The sequence below is a fragment of the Thamnophis elegans genome, chromosome 6 (genome assembly GCF_009769535.1).
Source record: "Thamnophis elegans isolate rThaEle1 chromosome 6, rThaEle1.pri, whole genome shotgun sequence".
Lineage (NCBI taxonomy): Eukaryota > Metazoa > Chordata > Lepidosauria > Squamata > Colubridae > Thamnophis > Thamnophis elegans.
In genome coordinates, this window is record NC_045546.1 from 4,480,887 (window position 1) to 4,504,296 (window position 23,410).

Here is a 23,410-nt window from a genome sequence, read left to right on the forward strand (position 1 = left end):
CCACCGCCAAGGGATGGGATCCTGGGGGGGATGAAGAGAAGAGAAATGCCACCACTTATATTTGGGGGGTGGGTGGGTGGGTGGGTGGGAGTCGTTGGGCTTGCAGTGGGTGGGACTGGGTGGGGGGATGTTTCGCTTAGCGACCGAAAGGTTGGGCTCCATTGTGGACTGGTTCATATTTATGATGGCCGCAGTGTCCCTGGGGGTCATGGGATCGCCCCCCCCCCCTCTTTGGCCACCTTCCGTGGCAAGTCGGTGGGGGATTCACTTAACAAGCGTGTGTACTAACATAACGACTGCAGTGATTCGCAGAGTCGGCCTCTTGCCCCCAACAATCTGGGTCCTCGTTTTACTGACCTTGGAAAGACGGAAGGCTGAGTCAACCTTGAGCCGGTCAGGATCGAACTCCTGGCAGTGGGCAGAGTTCGCCTGCAATAGTCATTCTAACCCAGTGTTTCTCAACCTTGGCAACTTGAAGATGTCCGGACTTCAACTCCCAGAATTCCCCAGCCAGTGAATGCTGGCTGGGGAATTCTGGGAGTTGAAGTCCGGACATCTTCAAGTTGCCAAGGTTGAGAAACACTGTTCTAACCACTGTGCCACCAGGGCTCCTTCCCTCCCTCCCTCCCTCCCTCCCCTCCCTTCCTTCGCAATAGCCCTTAGACTTCTATACCGCTTCACAGTACTTTCCAGCCCTCTGTAAGTGGGTTATAGAGTCAGCCTCTTGCCCCCCCAACCATCTGGGTCCTCATTTTACGGACCTCGGAAGGACGGAAGGCTGAGTCAACCTTGAGCCTGCTGTGATTTGAGTTGCCAAATTGCAGGGAGCCGGCAGTCAGTAGAAGTAGCCTGCAGTACTGCACTCTCACCACTGCGCCACTGAGGCTCATTTAAGTGGCGCCTCTTAAAATTCCTTTAACTGAGCCTGATCAAGTTAATTCTGGATGGGAGAACACCAGGAGATCCAAGGACGATAAGGGTAGAACAGGAGTCTCCAAACTTGGGAACTTTAAAAGTTGTAGACTCCATGGTTGGCTGAGGAATTCTGGGAGTTAAAGTCCGTGGGTCTTAAAGTTGACACGTTTTGGACAGCCCTGGGTTATAGCAGTCACTATAGGAAGTCCTCGTCTTACGACAGTTCACTTAGTGACACTTCAAAGTCACCACAGCACTAAAAAAAAGTGACTTATGGCAGTTTTTCACAGTTATGACGGTTGCATCTCCACGGTCATGCAATCAAAATTCAAATGCTTGTCAACCGATTCATATTTATGACGCTCGTAGTGTCCCGGGGTCATGTGATCCCCTTTTGCGACCTTCTGACAAGTCAATGGGGAACCTAGATTCACTTAACAACCGTGTTGCTAGCATACGGCAGTGATTCACTTAACAACTGTGAGAAGAGTGATTCACTTAGCAACTGTGGGAAGAGTGATTCACAACAACTGTGGGAAGAAAGATCTTACAATGGGACAAAATCCACTTCACAAACGTTTCACTTAGCAACGGAAATGTTGGGCTCGATTGTGGTCGCAAGTCGAGGACTACCTGTAGGTTTCCATAACTGGGTGGTCAAAGCCCCGCCCTTTTGGGGTGCACTTTGTCCCAGTAGTCCTTGATTGACAACGGTACATTTAGTGACCAAAGTTACGACGACCCTGAAAAAACTGACATGACCATGGCCTTAGTCGCGTGATCAAAATTCTGACCGTTAGCAACCGATTCATATTTATGACCTTTGCAGGGGCCCTTTTTATGACCTTCTGACAAAGTCAGTGGCCGAGCCAGATTCACTTAACGACCAGGTTACTAAGTTTTCTTTCTCCCCTCCCCCCACCTTCCTGTCTCCATGCAACCTCCCCCACAACTTCCCACGCTTGCAAACTCCCGATGGTCTTAGATAAAGATTTCTTTTGAAAGTGTTTTGCTTCTCACCCCAAGAAGCTTCTTCGGTTCCGAAGAAGAACCGAAAGAAGCTCCTGGAATGGGAGGCAAAAGATTTCCCAAGGAATGTCCTCCATCATCCCAGGTCATGGTTGTTCCAAAGGTGCTTTTTTCCGTGACCCGTCAAAAGCGCGTTCCACAAAAGTGCGGTCGACGAAATCGCGTATGTGACGTCATCACAACGCGACGAAAAAGATCGAAAAATTGACGAAAAAGATCGAAAAATTGAAATAAAAATTAAATTACAGCAAGCCGATTCACATAAAGGTAAGGGTTAGGTTAAGGGTTAGGGTTAGGGTTAGGTTAAGGGTTAGGGTTAGAGCGTTAGCGTTACATTTAGCGTTAGGTTAAGGGTTAACGATAGGTTTTTCGTTACGTTAACGGTTAGGTTTAGGGTTAGGTTTAGGGTTAGGTTAAGGGTTAGGTTTAGGGTTAGGTTTAGGGTTAGGTTTAGAGTTAGGTTTAGGGTTAGGTTTAGGGTTAGGTTTAGGGTTAGGTTAAGGGTTAGGTTTAGGGTTAGGTTTAGGGTTAGGTTAAGGGTTAGGTTTAGGGTTAGGTTTAGGGTTAGGTTAAGGGTTAGGTTTAGGGTTAGGTTAAGGGTTAGGTTTAGGGTTAGGTTTAGGGTTAGGTTAAGGGTTAGGTTTAGGGTTAGGTTTAGGGTTAGGTTTAGGGTTAGGTTAAGGGTTAGGGTTAGGGTTAGGTTAAGGGTTAGGTTTAGGGTTAGGTTAAGGGTTAGGTTTAGGGTTAGGTTAAGGGTTAGGTTTAGGGTTAGGTTAAGGGTTAGGTTAAGGGTTAAGTTTAGGGTTAGGTTAAGGGTTAGGTTTAGGGTTAGGTTTAGGGTTAGGTTTAAGGTTAGGTTAAGGGTTAGGTTTAGGGTTAGGTTAAGGGTTAGGTTTAGGGTTAGGTTTAGGGTTAGGTTTAGGGTTAGGTTTGGGGGGGTTAGGGTAAGGTTTTCGCTTTATTTTTACATTTTTCGATCTTTTCCGTCGCGCTGTGATGACGTCACATACGCGCTTTTGTCGACCGCGATTTTGTCGTCCGCGGTTTTGTGGTGGAACCCTTTTTTCAAGAGGCAACTTGTCTTTCTTGTTTTTCTCCGAAGCTGTTTCGCTTCTTATCCAAGAAGCTTCTTCGGCTCGAACTGGATGGTGGGGAATGGAAGGATTTAGACTCCTTGCAGACAGCTGGTCATTTGCCTCCTTTCTAGAGAGCCGTTGAGGCCACCTGGAGGTTTATCTGTGTCCTCAGGGTCACCTGAATAGTAGGGTCACCTCAACAGTGAAGGGACACAGGGCAAATAACATCCTGCAGCCAAAAAGGCTCCACACCCATTTGCGCCACTCAGGTGACCCTGAAGACACAGAAAAACCTCCAAGTGGCCTCAACGACCCTCTAAAAGGATGCAAATGACCAGCTGTCTGCAAGGAATATAAATCCTTCCATTCCCCACCATCCAGTCAGAGCTGAAGAAGCTTCTTGGATGAGAAGAGAAACATTTTGAAAAGAAAAAAATAAGGAAGTCCAATTGCCTCCTGAAAAAAGCACCTTTGGGACAACCATGATCTGGATGACGGAGAACCTCTACGGACTTTTATCTATATAATTTGGGATGAAGACCCTTGGAATGGGGTGGGAGAAGGAATGGATTTCCAGAGGGAAGAATTGCAGACTACAGGAACCATTTGCACCACTCAGGTGACCCTGAAGACACAGATAAGCCTCCAAGTGGCCTCAACGACCCTCTAAAAGGAGGCAAATGACCAGCTGTCTGCAAGGAGTATAAATCCTTCCATTCCTCACCATCCAGGCAGAGTTGAAGAAGCTTCTTGGATGAGAAGCAAAACATCTTCAAAGAAAAAACATGAAAGTCCTGAAAAAAGCATCTTTGGGACAACCGTGACCTGGATGACGGAGAATCTCTACTGATGTTTAGCTACACAATTTGGGGTGAAGACCCTTGGAATGGGGTGGGAGTAGGAATGGATTTCCAGAGGGAAAAATTGCAGACTACAGGAACCATTTGCACCACTCAGGTGACCCAGAGGACACAGATAAGCCTCCAAGTGGCCTCAACAACCCTCTAAAAGGAGGCAAACGACCAGCTGTCTGCAAGGAACATCAATCCTTCCATTAACCACCATCCAGTCAGAGCTGAAGAAGCTTCTTGGATGAGAAGCGAAACAACTTCAGAAGAAAAAAGCAAGAAAGTCCAGTTGCCTCCCGAAAAAAAGCATCTTTGGGGGTCATGAGCGAATGGGCAACTCTGATGACTTCACTGCTTTTGCCGCTGTGTGGCGTGGCTCGGCTACAAGGTTAGATGGGTCTGCGGAGATCGAGCTGAGAAAATCAGGATTGGAACCCAGAGCCCATCTTCACAGCCTCTAAAGGTAAAGGTTTCCCTCGCACATATGTGCTAGTTGTTCCCGACTCTAGGGGGCGGTGCTCATCTCCGTTTCAAAGCCAAAGAGCCAGCGCTGTCCGAAGACGTCTCCGTGGTCATGTGGCCAGCATGACTCAATATCAAAGGTGCATGGTCCCTATTTTTCTACTTGCATTTTTTACCTGCTTTCGAACTGCTAGGTTGGCAGAAGCTGGGACAAGTAGCGGGAGCCCACTCTGTTATGCAGTGCTAGGGATTCGAACCGTTGAACTGCCGACCTTTCTGATCGACAAGCTCAGCCATAGCAAGTTTAAAGGGTGTCAAATTCATCCTGGAAACCCCAGGGGAAAAACTGAGAGCGCATCAGGCCAGCCCCTCTTTGTATCGAATATAGGTATCCTTGACTTACGACCACAGTCCTCCTCTTCCTCCTCCTCTGTACAAACCACATCACTGATGATGTTACCTAGTTGGGTAATGAAACATTTCCAAGAAAACAACCAAGCTCAGAAAGGACTAAAGACCCCACATTCTTCTTCTTCCTCCTCCTCCTCCTCCTCCTCCTCTTCCTCTCCACACCCCTCCTACTTTCTATCACTGATGAAATTACCTAGTAGGGTAATGAAACATCTGCAGGAAAACAAGCAGGCTTAGCAAGCACCAACAGTCCCACATTATTCCTCCTCCTCCTCCTCCTCTTCCTCCTCCTCCAACCCCACTCTCTTCTAGCACTGATGATGTTACCTAGTTGGGTAATGAAATGTCTGCAAGAAAACCACCAAGCTCAGAGAGCTTCAAGGACCCTACGACAGCCCTTTTTCCTCTTCCTCTTCCTCCTCTTCCACGCCGCAAACTCCTCTCCCTTCTAACACTGATGATACGACCTAGTTGGGAAATGAAACGTCTGTAAGAAAAGAACTCAAGCTCAGAGAGCACCAAGGAGCCCACAGATCATCCCGGAGCTGCAAATATTCTCCTTTATTGGTGGAAAGGGAATTTTGAAGAGGTGGGGTTGCTTGGGTGAATTTTTCCCACATCTTGGGAAAATTCGCATTCTACGTTTATTCTGGAATTGGGATCGGGTGAGATCTCTTTTCAAGAAGAGGCGTTCCCTGCTGAATGTGAGGAGGCCTCTTCCAGCAGTGATGGCTGCCACCTACTGTTTCTAGGAGTAATACCAGTGGTGAAATTCTATTTTTTTTACTACTGGTTCTGTGGGCGTGGCTTGGTGGGTGTGGCAAGGGAAGGATATTGCAAAATCCTCATTCCCACTCCACTCCAGGATACTGTAAAATCCCTATTCCCACCCCATTCCAGAGAAAGGATACTGCAAAATTTCCATTCCCTCCCCATTCCAGGGGAAGGATACTGCAAAATCCCCATTCCCTCCCCACTCCAGGGGAAGGATACTGCAAAATCTCCATTCCCTCCCCACTCCAGGGGAAGGATACTGCAAAATCTCCATTCCCACCCCACTGCAGGGGAAGGATACTGCAAAATCTCCATTCCCGCCCCACTCCAGGGGAAGGATACTGCAAAATCTCCATTTCCTCCTCACTTCAGGGGAAGGATACTGCAAAATCTCCATTCCCTCCCCACTCCAGGGGAAGGATACTGCAAAATCTCCATTCCCACCCCATTCCAGGGGAAGGATACTGCAAAATCTCCACTCCCTCCCCACTCCAGGGGAAGGATACTGCAAAATCCCCATTCCCTCCCCACTCCAGGGGAAGGATACTGCAAAATCTCCATTCCCTCCCCACTCCAGGGGAAGGATACTGCAAAATCCCCATTCCCACCCCATTCCAGGGGAAGGTTACTGCAAAATCTTCATTCTCTCCCCACTCCAGGGGAAGGATACTGCTAAATCTCCATTCCCTCCCCACTCCAGGGGAAGGATACTGCAAAATCTCCATTCCCTCCCCACTCCAGGGGAAGGATACTGCAAAATCTCCACTCCCTCCCCACTCCAGAGGAAGGATACTGCAAAATCCCCATTCCCTCCCCACTCCAGGGGAAGGATACTGCAAAATCTCCATTCCCTCCCCACTCCAGGGGAAGGATACTGCAAAATCTCCATTCCCTCCCCACTCCAGGGGAAGGATACTGCAAATTCTCCATTCCCACCCCACTGCAGGGGAAGGATACTGCAAAATCTCCATTCCCGCCCCATTCCAGGGGAAGGATACTGCAAAATCTCCATTTCCTCCTCACCTCAGGGGAAGGATACTGCAAAATCTCCATTCACTCCCCACTCCAGGGGAAGGATACTGCAAAATCTCCATTCCCACCCCATTCCAGGGGAAGGATACTGCAAAATCTCCACTCCCTCCCCACTCCAGGGGAAGGATACTGCAAAATCTCCACTCCCTCCCCACTCCAGGGGAAGGATACTGCAAAATCCCCATTCCCACCCCATTCCAGGGGAAGGTTACTGCAAAATCTTCATTCTCTCCCCACTCCAGGGGAAGGATACTGCTAAATCTCCATTCCCTCCCCACTCCAGGGGAAGGATACTGCAAAATCTCCATTCCCTCCCCACTCCAGGGGAAGGATACTGCAAAATCTCCACTCCCTCCCCACTCCAGGGGAAGGATACTGCAAAATCCCCATTCCCACCCCATTCCAGGGGAAGGTTACTGCAAAATCTTCATTCTCTCCCCACTCCAGGGGAAGGATACTGCTAAATCTCCATTCCCTCCCCACTCCAGGGGAAGGATACTGCAAAATCTCCATTCCCTCCCCACTCCAGGGGAAGGATACTGCAAAATCTCCACTCCCTCCCCACTCCAGGGGAAGGATACTGCAAAATCCCCATTCCCTCCCCACTCCAGGGGAAGGATACTGCAAAATCTCCATTCCCTCCCCACTCCAGGGGAAGGATACTGCAAAATCTCCATTCCCTCCCCACTCCAGGGGAAGGATACTGCAAATTCTCCATTCCCACCCCACTGCAGGGGAAGGATACTGCAAAATCTCCATTCCCGCCCCATTCCAGGGGAAGGATACTGCAAAATCTCCATTTCCTCCTCACCTCAGGGGAAGGATACTGCAAAATCTCCATTCACTCCCCACTCCAGGGGAAGGATACTGCAAAATCTCCATTCCCACCCCATTCCAGGGGAAGGATACTGCAAAATCTCCACTCCCTCCCCACTCCAGGGGAAGGATACTGCAAAATCTCCACTCCCTCCCCACTCCAGGGGAAGGATACTGCAAAATCCCCATTCCCACCCCATTCCAGGGGAAGGTTACTGCAAAATCTTCATTCTCTCCCCACTCCAGGGGAAGGATACTGCTAAATCTCCATTCCCTCCCCACTCCAGGGGAAGGATACTGCAAAATCTCCATTCCCTCCCCACTCCAGGGGAAGGATACTGCAAAATCTCCACTCCCTCCCCACTCCAGGGGAAGGATACTGCAAAATCCCCATTCCCACCCCATTCCAGGGGAAGGTTACTGCAAAATCTTCATTCTCTCCCCACTCCAGGGGAAGGATACTGCTAAATCTCCATTCCCTCCCCACTCCAGGGGAAGGATACTGCAAAATCTCCACTCCCTCCCCACTCCAGGGGAAGGATACTGCAAAATCTCTATTCTCTCCCCACTCCAGGGGAAGGATACTGCAAAATCTCCATTTTCTCCCCACTCCAGGGGAAGGATACTGCAAAATCTCCAGTCCCTCCCCACTCCAGGAGAAGGATACTGCAAAATCTCCACTCCCTCCCCACTCCAGGGGAAGGATACTGCCAAATACCCATTTCCTCCCTACTCCAGGGGAAGGATACTGCCAAATCTCCATTCCCTCCCCACTCCAGGGGAAGGATACTGCCAAATCCCCATTCCCTCCCCACTCCAGGGGAAGGATACTGCCAAATCCCCACTCCCTCCCCACTCCAGGTGAAGGATACTGCAAAATCCCCATTCCCTCCCCACTCCAGGTGAAGGATACTGCAAAATCCCCATTTCCTCCCCACTCCAGGGGAAGGATGCTGAAAAATCTCCATTCCCTCCCCACTCCAGGGGAAGGATACTGCAAAATCCCCATTCCCTCCCCACTCCAGGGGAAGGATACTGCAAAATGCCCATCCCCTCCCCACTCCAGGGGAAGGATACTGCAAAATCTCCATTTTCTCCCCACCCCAGGGGAAGGATACTGCAAAATCTCCACTCCCTCCCCACTCCAGGGGAAGGATACTGCAAAATCCCCATTCCCTCCCCACTCCAGGAGAAGGATACTGCAAAATCCCCATTTCCTCCCCACTCCAGGGGAAGGATGCTGAAAAATCCCCATTTCCTCCCCACTCCAAGAGAAGGATACTGCAAAATCCCCATTCCCTCCCCACTCCAGGGGAAGGATACTGCAAAATGCCCATCCCCTCCCCACTCCAGGGGAAGGATACTGCAAAATCTCCATTTTCTCCCCACTCCAGGAGAAGGATACTGCAAAATCCCCATTTCCTCCCCACTCCAGGGGAAGGATACTGCAAAATGCCCATTCCCTCCCCACTCCAGGGGAAGGATACTGCAAAATCTGACTACAGATAGTCCTTTACTTGCGACCACGATTGGGCTCAAAATTTATTCTGACGTTTGTTTAAAGGGAGTTTTTCCCCATTTAAAAACCTTTCTCTAGCCACAATTGCTAAATGAATCATGGCGGTTGCATCGAGAGAGGAAGGTGTGAGAGGGAAGAAAGGAAACTGAGCAACCTTAGTAACACTGCAAATGTCATAAATATGAATCGGTTGCCAACGGTCAGAATTTTGCTCATAGGATCAAGGCGATGGTCATGCGTCAGTTTTTTCAGTGCCGTTCTAACCTTGAATGGTCACTAATGGTCAGTCGAGGACTACCCGGACAAGGTACACCCGAAAGGGGTGAGCCTTTGATCACCCAGTCACGCCTACCCTTTGGAAACTACAGGTAGTCCTCGACTTACAACCACAATCGAGGCCAACATTTCTGTTGCTAAGCGAAACATTTATTTCTTCCCACAGTTGTGAAGCGAATTCCTGCAGTCCTTAAATTAGTAACACAGCTGTTAAGTGAATCTGGGTTCCCCACTGACTTGTCAGAAGGTCGCAAAAGGGGACTACGGCCATCATAAATAGGAATCAGATGATTAGTATTTCTTATACAGTAATTAACACGCTCTGATGCTAAGGAGTTCTACTCCCCCTCCCCACCTGAAAAGAGCTCTGTTCCAACTGCCAGTTGCCTCATATTCCGTTACCTCAGTTCAAACTGGCAGACATTCCACTCCTTCACTCAGGAGCGGTCTGGGGCTCCTTACAGTACTAAACGTCGGTACCTCACCAAAATGTCTACGCCTTCCACCTATGGAATGGCTTCCGGACTCAAGGCGGCGGGAGCGATATTCGCTTCGGTGTTTCAATCACCAACCACCACTGAGCCAACGGATTGAACCGGAGTGAACCGGATTTCTTTTGCATTGCCCGATCATATAGTCTTCCGCAAAGCACAGGTATCCAGCTAGTATTACATATATATATAAACCGCCCAGAAGCAAAAGGCCATGATATCCCATGTCTAAACATTCCTTAATTGCACCTTTGCTAATCAGGGCTGGTTAGGGGAACGGGCGCGTCTTTTCTCATTGACGAAAGCGGTTTCAATTGATTAATCCGAGCAATTAATCTATGAAAGGTTGCGGCAGGCCTGCTAAAATCGAAAACCGAGAGGAGAAAATAAAGAATAGAACGAGAACGAAGCGAAAGCTTTAGGCAAATATTTCCTAATGGCTTGTCCCTCTTAACGCCTTTGTAAATTGCACGTTCTACAGGTGGTCCTTGACTTAAAGCCACGCATTTAATGACCACTCTGAAGGACAGTGGCCCTGAAAAAGCGACTTACGACCAATCCACACGCTTGGGACCGCCATAGCTCCCTGACTGGTCATGTGACCAAAATTGGGGCGCTTGGCAACTGGCATGTATTGATGACGGTTTTTCCTTTGGGGGGGGAGGGGATCACGTGATCACCATTTGGTGACTTTCCCAGACAGTTTCTGACAATGGGGCAGGTCGGATTCACTGAAGGACTGCAGGATGCAGTTAAACAGCTGCAGTGGTTCACTTAACAACCAGATTGAAAAGGTTGCATAAATTGGCAGCAACTCACATAATGACCGTCTCGCTTAGCGATGGTCCCGATGTGGTTGTACACCAAGGGCTATCTGTTATTGTTGTTGGATATATGAGATGGGGAAGGAAGGAAGGAAGGGAAGAAAGAAAGAACAAGAGAAGGAAAGAGAGGGAGGACAGCAAGAAGGAAAGAAAGAAGAGGGAGGGAGAGAGGGAGGAATGAAAGGAAGGGAAAAAAAGAAGGAAGGGAAGGGAGGGAGGAAGGATCCTCCTTTCTTTTTTCTTTTCCTTTCTTTTCCTTTCCTTTCCTTCTTTCCTTTTCCCTTTCCATCCTTCCCATCCATATCATCCCATTGCCTCTGTTCCTTCCCTTCCCTTTCTTCCTCTTCCATTCCTCCTTTCCTTTCCTTTTTTTCCTCCCCTCCGCCCGGCCTCTCCTTTCCTTTCCTGTTTTATCCCCTCTTCTTCCTTTACATCTTCATTTATCAACTTTTTTAAAAATTTGCTGCCCATATTTTAAGTTGCATTCCTCTGCATAATTTCATCCCGCCCAATTCCGTAGGTTCCAGGCCGTGCCCATCACAGATCATAACTCTGGCTCATAAAATCAGTAAAAAATAGTTACAACATTTCGTAAAAGCAGTGTGGCCTATGACAAGCTTCTTAGGGCCGAAAAGCTGGTGGATCAACCTCGCACAGAATTGTTATTTTTCTTCCAAACTTTGGGACAGGGTGAGAGCTGAGCAATGGGTGGAAACTAATCAAGGAGACAAGCAACCTAGAACTAAGGAGGAATTTCCCGACAGTGAAAACAATTAACCCATGGAACTACTTGCCTCCAGAAGTTGTAAATGCTCCAACACTGGAGGTTTTTAAGAGGAGATTGGACAACCATTTGTCTGAAGTGGTGTAGGGTTTCCTGCCTAAGCTAGGGGTTGGACTAGAAGACCTCCAAGGTTCACTTCCAACTCTGTTATTCTATTTCTATTTCCTGCTGGGGAGAGCTTACTCACGATTTCTCTTTTTGTCTTTTATAATTTTTAAATTCTTAGTTGCAAGCCTCCCAGAGTCCTTGGGAATTTGGGGACCAATAAATTGCATAAATAAATATGTAGGCAGGTAAATAAAAGAACAGTAATTTCTACTTTCCATTGTTTTTGCAGCCATCAATGTACAGCCATTTATTTAGTGATTGTTCGATGTTTCGAGGGCGTGGAAATAGCTGAGTTATGACCGATCCTAGCATTTATAACCTTCATAGCATCCCTATGGTCCCATGATCAGAATTTGGGTGCTTGGTTACTGGCATGTACTTATTACCATTGCAGAATCTCAAGGTGCATGTGATCCCCGTTTGCAAGCTTTCCAGCCGGCTTCCGACAAGCAAATTTAGATGGGAAGAGCTGGATTCGCTTAACGACTGCAGGACTCACTTAACAAAAAAGATTGTAAAATTAGGCAGGACTCCCTTAACAAATCCCTTTGCTGAGCAAAGGAAAATTCCTGTCCCAATTGGGGTCGTAAGTAGAGGATTCAAGGTTATGAGCCTTAGTGGTGCAGTGGTTAGAGTGCAGTACTGCAGGCTACTTCTGCTGACTGCCGGCTGCCTGCGGTTTGGCAGTTCGAATCTCACCAGGCTCAAGGTCGACTCAGCCTTCCGTCCTTCCGAGGTGGGTAAAATGAGGACCCAGATTGTTGGGGGCGAGAGGCTGATTTTGTAAACCGCTTAGAGAGGGCTGTAAAAACACTGTGAAGCGGTATATAAGTCTAAGGGCCATTGCTATTTCCTGTACTGACTTGCTTTACCTTCTGTGGATGGGCTGTTTTTCTTTTTTTTCTTTTTACAAAATATCTGAAGATTGTTCTGGGAGCTGAATTATACTAATCGCAGCATTTCACATTTCTGAGCTCACGTGGAAAAAAATCTAAGCCGATTCAGGCCCTTGGATGAGAATTACAATACAGGTAGCCCTGCACTTATATCCATTGGTTTAGTGACTATTCAAAGTTACAACGATACTGAAAAAAGTGTCTTTTGAACGTTTTCCACTCTTTCCACTCTGTCTGCCTGCCTGCCTGCCTGCCTGCCTGCCTGCCTGCCTGCCTGCCTGCCTACCTACCTACCTACCTATCATCGGTATCTATCTATCTATCTATCTATCTATCTATCTATCTATCTATCTATCTATCTATCTATCTATCTATCTATCTATCATCTATCTACCTACCTACCTACCTACCTATCATCGGTATCTATCTATCTATCTATCTATCTATCTATCTATCTATCATCTATCCATCCATCCATCCATCCATCCATCCATCCATCCATCCATCCATCCATCCATCCATCTATCTATCTATCTATCTATCTATCTATCTATCTATCTAAATCTATCGGACAGTCTGTCAATCTATGCATCTTTCTATCTATCCATCCTTCATCCATTCAACCATCCATCTATTCATCCCTCCACTGTATCTTTGCAAATGTGGGAATCTATTTAGCTCCTTCCTTCCTCCTCCTCCTTCTCTCTCTCTCTCTCTTTCTTTCCTTCCTTCCCTTCCTTTTTCCTCTTCCCTTCCTCCTTTCCTTTCTTTTCCTTCCCTTCCTCCTTTCATTTCCTTCCTCCTTTCTTTTCTTTTCCTTTCCTTTCCTCCTCTCCTTTCCTTTCCCATTTTATCTCCACTTCTTCCTTTAGTTCTCTATTATGACCATCGCGTGAATGCGTGGGGGGGGGACACACGGGAGGGGGTCACACGCAGATGCACAGAGGGGCGGGGCGCATGGCATTATTGGGTGTGGGCATGCATGTGTGTGATGTTGCGTGTGCGTGATTTCAGAACATGAGGACCAAAAGGTTAGCCATCACTGGTATATAGGGTTTCCTGCCTGAGCAGGGGGTTGGACTAGAAGACCTCCAAGGTCCCTTCCAACTCTGTGATTCTATTATTATTATTTTTTTGTGCTGCTGCTGCCACCAAGAAAACTATCCGAACCACGAATGTTACTCAGCTCGAAGCGCAAATTCGGCAGAGAACAGAAGTCGCCGGATAGTTTATAGATGTAATGAACGGTCCTATGGATGAATTGGAGAAGGGCGGCTAAATTTTCCATCTGTCTCCTGTCCGGGACACAGAGAAATATTCTGACCTCATTAAAATGTATATGCGTGTATCCACACACCTCTAAAGAACCCAATTTATTTTAGTATTATGCAATTATTGAATGGAAATGAAGATTTATCTGTATGCACAAGGGGGATGGATTTTATCTACGCATGGAATATGCATTTGATTGGAATTGTTGCCGGACTCTGACCTCTGCAGTTTGCATCGTCCCTTTAAAACAGAAGAGCCTCTGACTGGATATAAGCTTTATAGAGGTAGTCCTCGACTTATGACCACAAGGGAGCGCAACATTTATGTTGCTAAGTGAGACATTTGCTAAGTGTCCAATCACGCTTATCCAATACAGAATTCTCTTCTCTTCTATTTTATTCTATTCTATTTTCTATTCTATTCTATTCTATTTTCTATTCTATTCTATTTTCTATTCTATTCTATTTTCTATTCTATTCTATTTCTGATTCTATTCTATTCTATTTTCTATTCTATTTTCTATTCTATTTTCTATTCTATTTTCTATTCTATTTTCTATTCTATTCTATTCTATTTCTTATTCTATTCTATTTCTTATTCTATTCTATTTCTTATTCTATTCTATTTCTTATTCTATTCTGTTCTGTTCTATTCTATTTTCTATTCTATTCTATTTTCTATTCTATTCTATTCTATTTCTTATTCTTGTTCTATTCTATTTCTTATTCTATTCTGTTCTGTTCTATTCTATTCTACTATTTTCTATTCTATTTTCTATTCTATTCTATTTTCTATTCTATTCTATTTTCTATTCTATTCTATTTCTTATTCTTGTTCTATTCTATTTCTTATTCTATTCTCTATTTCTATTCTATTTCTTATTGTGTTTCTTATTCTATTTCTTATTCTATTCTAATTCTTTTCTATTCTATTTTATTCACTATATTCTATTCTATTCTATTTCTTATTCTATTTCTTATTCTATTTCTTATTCTATTCTAATTCTTTTCTATTCTATTTTATTCACTATATTCTATTCTGTTCTGTTCTATTTTCTATTCTATTCTATTCTATTTCTTATTCTATTTCTTATTCTATTCTAATTCTTTTCTATTCTTTTCTATTCTATTCACTATATTCTATTCTGTTCTCTTCTATTTCTTGTTCTTGTTCTATTCTATTCTTCCATTTAATGACTTTTCTTACCAGCGTTGTTAAGTGAACCACTGCAGTTGTTAAATTAGGAACCTGGTTGTTAAGTGAATCTGTCTTCCCCACTGATTTTGCTTCTCAGAAGGTCACCAGAGGGGATCACGCGACCCAGGGACATGGCAACCGTCATAAATATGAACCAGCTGCCTAGCACCCGAATTTTGATCGTGTGACTATAGGGGCTGCTGCAACTGTCGTAAGTGTGAAAAACGGTCATAGGTCCCTTTTTTCATTGCTGTTTTACCTTTGGAAGGTCACTAAGTGAAACGTTGCCAGTCAAGGACTACCTGTACCTCCATATAGGATTCCGGAGATAGGGAAATAGAGAGCTTTGGGTAGAGATGAAGCAGTGATAGGGAAAAAAAAGCAAAATTAAAATCAACCAATTGGTTCTTTTCCACTGGATTCAAATACAGACAGTCCCCGACTTACAACAGCTTGTTTAGTGACAGTTCAAAGTTACAACGGCGCTGAAAAAAGTGACCAATGACCGTTTTTTTTTCACGTTTACAACCATCGCGGCATCCCTCACGGTCACAAATCCCAGGCAACTGGGCAAGTGACTTGTACTTATGACGGCTGCGGTGTCCCCAGGATCCTGTGGTTCCCCTTTTGCGACCTTCCAACAAGCAAAGTCAATGGGGAAGCCAGATTCGCTTAGCGACTCGCTTCACCACTGCAGTGATTCGCTTAAGAACCGTGGCAAGCAAAGGAAAAATAGATAAAGCGGGAGGTCGCCCCCCTCCCAAAGAAACCACAAAACAGTAAGGAAAGGAGGGGAACAGGGAAAACCCGGGGGGGGGGGGATAGTTACTAGAATAATAAGAGGAGCCGAGGTGGTGCATTGGTTAGGGTGCAGCACTGCAGGCCACTTCAGCTGACTGTTATCTGCAGTTCAGCGGTTCAAATCTCACCGGCTCAAGGTTAAGACTCAGCCTTCCATCCTTCCGAGGTGGGTGAAATGAGGACCCAGACTGTGGGGGCGATATGCTGACTCAATTTGCTAAAAATCTGTAAACCGCTTAGAGAGGGCTGAAAGCCCTATGAAGCGGTATATAAGTCTAATTAATAATTAATTAATTAATAAATAAATAATAAAGGCAAACACGCTGAAGAAAAGATGCAATAACCAGAAAAACAGGGGAAAGAAAAAGAAGAAATTAGGGGAAAGGGGGAGAAGAAAGAAAAGAATTAAAACGGGGATTTTGAGAAGGCCAAGAGAAAAATGGTTAAAAGAGGACGAAAGGGAAAAAAAGTTAGGTTAAAGAGAATAGTAGTAAGATGGTTATTGTTACGTAACTAATTAAGAAATAAAGAAATGGTAGTATATTGTTAATGGTAGAAATATTTCTTTTTTGCGTGAAAGAAATGCTCTCTATGTTTGAATTGAATCAGAGGATGTATGCTGCTTATAGCAAAATACACCCATGGAGAAAATAAGAAATGAAAATTTGGTGTAACTTTGAAGGGGCAATTGAAGATATTGTTTATGTGTTCAGGAAAAAAATAACTATGAAGATGAAAAATAATAGAAGAGAATAATGATAGCGTTGTTCCAATATCTCAGGGGTTGCCACAAAGAAGAGGGAGTCAAACTATTCTCCAAGGACCCTGAGGGTAGAAACAGAGGGAGAGAATCAAGATCACGCGAAAGGTTAATACCACTTTATAATGCCTTGGTAAGGCCACACTTGGAATACGGCATTCAGTTTTGGTCTCCACGATGTAGAAAAGATGTGGAGACTCTAGAAAGAGTGCAGAGAAGAGCAACAAAGAGGATTAGGGGACTGGAGGCTAAAACATATGAAGAATGGCTGCAGGAACTGGGCATGGCTAGTTTGATGGAAAGAAGGACCAGGGGAGACATGATAGCAGTCTTCCAATATCTTAGGGGTTGCCACAAAGAAGAGGGAGTCAAACTATTCTCCAAGGCACCTGCGGGTAGAACAAGAAGCAATGTGTGGAAACTAATCAAGGAGAGAAGTAATTTAGAACTAAGAAGAAATTTCCTGACAGTTAGAACAATTAATCAGTGGAACAACTTGCCTCCAGAAGTTGTGAATGCTCCAACACTGGAAGTCTTTAAGAAGATGTTGGATAGCCATTTGTCTGAAACGGTATAGGGTTTCCTGCCTAGGCAGGGGGTTGGACTGGAAGACCTCCAAGGTCCCTTCCAACTCTGCTATTGTATTGTATTTGGTAATTTGGCTGAAAGTGAAAACGAAACTATGATGTAAAAAAGGACGATGTAATTGAGAGGATGTAAAAGAAAAGATACTATAGAAATATTGTTTCTATAATATGTATAATTTGTATTAAAAAAACACAAAACCTCGAATGGAAAAAAGAAAGAAAAGAACCATGGCAAGGAATGTGGCAAAACAGGGCAAACCTCACTGAACCCAACGTTTCCCTGAGTAGCATACATTTTGGGCTCAGTGTCGCCCATAACTCGAGGACTACCTGTATCCCTCCGGAAGGCCAGCGTTTTGCTGCCAAAAAGATGCACCAGCTTCAGTGCTCGCTTCGGCAGCACATATGCTAAAATTGGAACGATACAGAGAAGATTAGAGACCGCCTGCTGCCAATTACCTCCCACAGACCCATTAGATCTCACAGGGTTGGCCTCCTCCGGGTGCCATCTACCAGCCAATGCCACCTGGCTATTACCCGGGGGAGATCCTTCTCTGTGGCAGCTCCGGCCCTCTGGAATGAACTCCCCGCAGGGATTCGGACCCTCACCTCTCTCCAGGCCTTCCGAAAAGCCGTCAAAACCTGGCTTTGCCGGCAGGCCTGGGGGTGATGAGTTCCCTCCCCCCTCGACATGTATGGTTGTGCGACTGTTGTCTACTTTTATTATTTGTATTTTGTCTTTTTATGTTCCCCTTTCTTCCCCCTTGAATTGTTCGCCGCTCTGAGTCCTCCCGGAGAAGGGCGGCATACAAATAATACAATACAATACAATACAATACAATAAATACAAGATTAGCATGGCCCCTATACAAGGATGACACACAAATTCGTGACGCGTTCCATATTTTTAAGATTTGCCTACTATTCAAGAATGGACATTAAAAGTCGCAAACTTAGCAGAGATGGCTAAAATATCAGCATATCTCAAGGACCACTCCAATGAGAGATATAAACTGGAGTGGAGAAGATGGATTGACTATACTCAAAATAAATACGGGACTAAGAAATTCCCGATGGTTTATGACTGAAGAAACAAGGAATGATATAATCTGTTTGGACTTAGCCTAACAAAAGAGGAGTTAAAGCTCAAATGAAAGATGATACTAACTTTTTTAAAAGTTTATCTTAGAACATCTTTGTTAAAGATTTATACCCTGTATTTGTTCTGGGAAGTCGGGGGGGGGGGAAGGTTGGGGAGGGGGTTGGGTTCGGGATGGGAGGGTGTGGGAGGGGAGGTAAATATTTGTAAAAGCCTTTTTTTTTCTCCCAAAAATTTTCAATAAAAAAAAAGATATACCAGCTTCATCATCTGAATCTTGGGCCCCTGTAGAGAAGCTGCAATGTTCCCGTGTTTTCCATCCCGCACGGACTGCGCTCTTGAACAAAATCAATGCCGATGATCAATAAATATTAGTATAATAAAGAACGACGCACGGCGGAAGCAGGGGAGCCTGCAAAAAAAAAAGGGGGGGGGTGTCACTGAAATGACAAGATTTCGAAAGCTCCCGAGCGTTGAGTGTTGAGGCTGTCAAAGGTGACCTTAGCATTTCGGGCAAGCAGATGACAAAGTCAAAACTAGGAGAAAATAGCAGGAAAGGAGAATATTGGCAGCTTGGGGTTGAAAAGGAGGAGGCTTTCTGAGCTTCGTTGTTTTCTTACAGACGTTTCGTGACCTGGCTAGGTAATATCATCAGTGTAAGAAGGGAGTAGGGTTTGTGGAATGGAAGAGGAGGAGGAGGAGGAGGAGGAGGAGAACAACTGTGGGATCTTTGCTGCTCCCTGAGCTTCGTTGTTTTCTTACAGACGTTTCATGACCCAACTAGGTAATATCATCAGTGTTAGAAGGGAGTGGGGTTTGTGGAATGGAAGAGGAGGAGGAAGAAGAAGAGGAAGAGGAGGAAGAGGAGGAGAACAACTGTGGGAGCTTTGCTGCTCTCTGAGCTTCGTTGTTTTCTTACAGACGTTTCATGACCCAACTGGGTAATATCATCAGTGTTAGAAGGGAGTGGGGTTTGTGGAATGGAAGAGGAGGAGGAAGAAGAAGAAGAGGAAGAGGAGGAAGAGGAGGAGAACAACTGTGGGAGCTTTGCTGCTTTCTGAGTTTCGTTGCTTTCTTACAGACATTTCATGAGCCAACTAGGTAATATCATCAGTGTTAGAAGGGAGTGGGGTTTGTGGAATGGAAGAGGAAGAGGAGGGAGAGGGGGAGGAGGAGGAAGAAGAAGAGGAATAGGAAGAGGAGGACAACTGTGGGGACCTTCTTTGATGCTATTTGAGCTTCGTTGTTTTCTTGCAGACCTTTCATTACCCCACAAGGTAATATCATCAATGTTAGAAGGGAGTGGGGTTTGTGGAGTGGAGGATGGGGGAAGAGGAGGAGGAAAAGGACTGTCATAAGGGAGGTCTGTAGTGTTCTTGTTGCTCTCTGAGCTGGGCTGCTGCAGATGTTTCATTATCACACTAAGTAATATCATCAGTGCTAGAAGGGGGTAGGGTTTGTGGAATGGAAAAAGGAGGAGGAGGAAGAGAGTGGGAGGAAGAGGAGGAGGAGGACGACTGTGGAGACCTTCCTTGGTGCTCTCTGAGCTTGGTAGTTTTCTTGCAGACCATTCATTACCCAACTAGTAACATCATCAGTGCTAGAAGAGAGTAGGGTTGGAGGAGGAAGAGGAGGAGGAAGAGGAGGAGGAGGAGGAGGAGGAAGAGGAGGAAGAGGAGGAGGAGGGGGAGGAGGAGGAGGAGGAGGAGGAGGAAGAGGGGTAGGAAGAAGAAGAGGAGGTGGAGGGGAGCTGTGGGGCCTTTGGTGCTTTCTGAGTTTCTTGCAGACGTTTCATTACCCAACTAGGTAACATCATCAGTGCTAGTTTATGATGACTTTACCTAGTTTGAGTAATGAAACCATCCTTCTCCTCCTTCCCTGCCATTTCTCCACAACCGGAACTTCAGGCTTGCTGTTATCAATATTCAGCTGTTTTTGTCCAAATCTGCCTATTCTCCTAAGAACAACCATCTCAAATTAGTTTCTAATCACTGCATTGATGGCAAAAAAACAACAACAACCCACAACTTAACCAGGTTCCATGTCAAGAAGCATTTTCCTCCAGAAAAGACCTTGGATAAACGAGTTGAAAGAAAATGCTTTTACCTCAGGGAACAGAGAAAGTGTGAGACAGAAACTAAGATTAATTCTTCCCTTGGCAGTATTTCTCAACCTTACTCACTTTAAGATAGGTGGACTTCAACTCCCAGAATTCCCTATCAAGCAAGCTGCCTTGAGAATTCTGGGAGTTGGGGATTTTAACAGAAATTTATAGGAAAGAAAATGTATATTTGATTATTCATGTAATAACTGCAGGTAGAATTGTATTTGCAGAAAATTGGAAAAGTGAAGAGATCCCTACGGATGAGAACGTGATTAAGAAAATATTAGAATGCGAAGAAATGAATAGATTAACACTTGCAATTAAAGAAAAGGAAGAATCTGACTATTATGGTATAGAGGAATTATTTTATCAATGGTTAGAGAGTAAATAGGAAAATTAGAAATGAAAGCAGAGGAGTGAAATAGGGAAATTGTATCCACAAAGACAAATAAATTAAGAAGAGGATTGTTATAATAGTGTGTTATGTATTAATATCAATTTAAGATTAGATAAAATAATAAATATGGTAGCAAATTTAATTGTTCTTGCACAAAATATGAAACAGTTTAACCAAAATGGTATTTTTGTATTAAAATAAGATAAAAAACTTTATTAAAAAAGAGTTGAAGTCCACAGTTGGAAAACACGCTACTAAATTATAGCTTATCTCAATAAAATGGATTTCCAGTCACATCTGGACCTAGCATAATATTATTTGGAAAATGCTAGCTTCTTTTTCAAGTGAATTTTTTTTTAAAAAAAAACACACCACAAAATGCAAATTTGAATGGATAAAAGGCTGGATGGGTGCCAAGGAATTTATTTTGGAGGGTTTTTTGGCCTTAAAGTCACTTTTAAGGCTTCCAGACTTAATTTTTTGACCTTTGAGGTGAGCTGTGTATATTTACAGAGCATTTAAGTGCAAAGGTGTTTTGTTTAATTCCTCATTTATGCTCTTCTATTAAATTGTGTTTATTCAAAGTTACATCTTTAAAGAACCACAAGCCAAAATGCTTTTCTTGAGTTCCCAGCTTCCTTACTTTTGCCTCTAAGGCAGTGGTGGGATTCAATTTTTTTTACTACCGGTTCTGTGGGCGTGGCTTGGTGGGCGTGGCATGGCTTGGTGGGCGTGGCAGGGAAAGGATACTGCAAAATCTCCATTCCCTCCCCACTCCAGGGGAAGGATATTACAAAACCCCTATTTCCTCCCAATTAGCTGGGTCTCGGGAGGTAGAGAATAGGTAGGGGCGTGGCCAGTCAGAGGTGGCATTTGCCGGTTCTCTGAACTACTCAATATTTCCACTATCTGTTCTCCAGAACTGGTCAGAACCTGCCGAATACCACCTCTGCTGTAAGGTAAAGGTAAAGGTTCCCCTCGCACATATGTGCTGGTCATTCCCGACTCTAGGGGGCGCTGCTCATCAAAGCCGAAGAGCTAGCCCTGTACGAAGACATCTCCGTGGTCATGTGGATGGCATGACTCAACACCGAAGGCGCACGGAACGCTGTTCCCTTCCCACCAAAGGTGGTCCCTATTTTTCTACTTGCATTTTTACATGCTTTCGAACTGCTAGGTTGACAGAAGCTGGGACAAGTAACGGGAGCTCACTCCATTACGCAGCGCTAGGGATTCGAACCGCCGAACTGCTGACCTTTCTGATTGACAAGCTCAGCATCTTAGCCACTGAGCCACCGCGTCCCCATATTTTTGTGTCTAGTCCATCTGTATAAGCCACCATGTTTTAATCCAAATATTGAAAGATACACACAGCAGAATGAATTATAAACCGTGTTGTCTTCCCCCCCCCTTTCTTTTCTTTTTTTAAATTACAAACAGTAGTATTTTTGAGGTAGAACCCTAAAGGAGTAGAGCAAACTGCCGTTACTCGTTCGTTTGATATTGGGCTTATTCAAAAGGAACTAATGTTTGCATTGATGGCATCGATCCTGGACCATGTCTTTAAAAACACTAAACAATCTCCCCTCCAGGCTTAGTATCGAAGTAGGAGGAGACAGGATGGTGTTTGTAAAAGAGATGTTTAGATTAGACAACCGATAGAAGATGATATTGGTAGCTCGGGGTTAAACTGAGGGGTCCTTGGTGCTCCCTATGCTTGCTTGTTTTCTGGCAGACGTTTCATTACCCAACTAGGTAACATCATCAGTGCTAAAAGAGAGTGGGGGATGGTGGAAGAGGAGGGGGTGTGGCCTGCCAGTGGAGCTGGCGGCAGACTCAGACAGTGGGGAGGTTGGGGAGGAACATGGGCCAGTCCGTAGGATGGTAGCGGACAGGAAGGCCTGGAAGAACGTGGTCCATGGGGTCGCGATGGGTCGGACACGACTTCACAACTAACAACAAAAAACCCCTCTCCTTCCTAGCAGCCATGCTCTGCTATTTCATTTTACATAACAGTCCCAAACTGGACGTTCCACTCACAAATTGCTCCGTTATCCCCAGGACACGTCCAAATTATCCCCCTTGGGTAATTACCACCAATTTAAGAACTACTGGACTAAAGGCGAGCGACAGGGGAAGGAGGGGAGGCAGGGATGGGAACAGCCACCGGGCCATCCATCGTAATCGTCAAGGAAAAAGCAGAGCATCTGCTTGTGGTCAAAGGTGCCGTTTCAAGGCTGATGCTGAACAGCAAAGATGTCTCCAGGTGATTAGGTAGAGTGCCCTGAGCAAGCAGTACCACGCCAGGTGACAAGATGTCAAACAGGGAGCAGCGTTGGAGAATGCAAATACGATATGTATATTATCTTCCGCCGGCCTCAAGTTGTCACTTACCAGTCCAATACTATTAGGATCTGCCTTTCTTTGATGATGAGAGAGGGGGGAGGGGGAGGGAGAGGGAGGGTAGGAGAGAAAGAGAGGAAGATGGAGGGAGGGGGAGAGAGAGATAGGGAGATGGAGGGAGGGAGAGAGAGGGAGCAGAGGAAAGAGAGAGAGGGGGAGGCAAAGAGGGAGGGTAGGAGAGAGAGAGGAAGATGGAGGGAGCGGGAGAGAGATATAGGGAGATGTAGGGAAGGGGAGAGAGGGAGGGAGCAGAGGAAAGAGAGAGAGAGGGAGGCAAAGAGGGAGGGTAGGAGAGAGAGAGGAAGATGGAGGGCGGGGGAGAGAGAGATAGGGAGGGAGGGAGAGAGAGGGAGGGAGCAGAGGAAAGAGAGAGAGAGAGGGAGGCAAAGCGGGAGGAAGAGAGAGAAAGGGAGGGAGGGGGAGGGAGAGGAAGTGAGAGTGGAAAAGTGGGGGAGAGGGAGGGAGGCTGGGTGGGGAGGAAAGAGGGGGAGGTTGAGAGAGGGGAGGGAGAATGGTGGAGAGAGTGGGA

General features: G+C 45.5%; 1 non-coding gene across 1 annotated transcript; it reads left to right on the forward strand.

The window, feature by feature from the left end:
* The first annotated feature begins 17,681 nt into the window (after positions 1-17,681).
* LOC116510843 lies at positions 17,682-17,787 on the forward strand. The gene has a single exon (XR_004255679.1). It is a non-coding gene; the product is annotated as a U6 spliceosomal RNA (small nuclear RNA).
* The last annotated feature ends 5,623 nt before the right edge of the window (positions 17,788-23,410 follow it).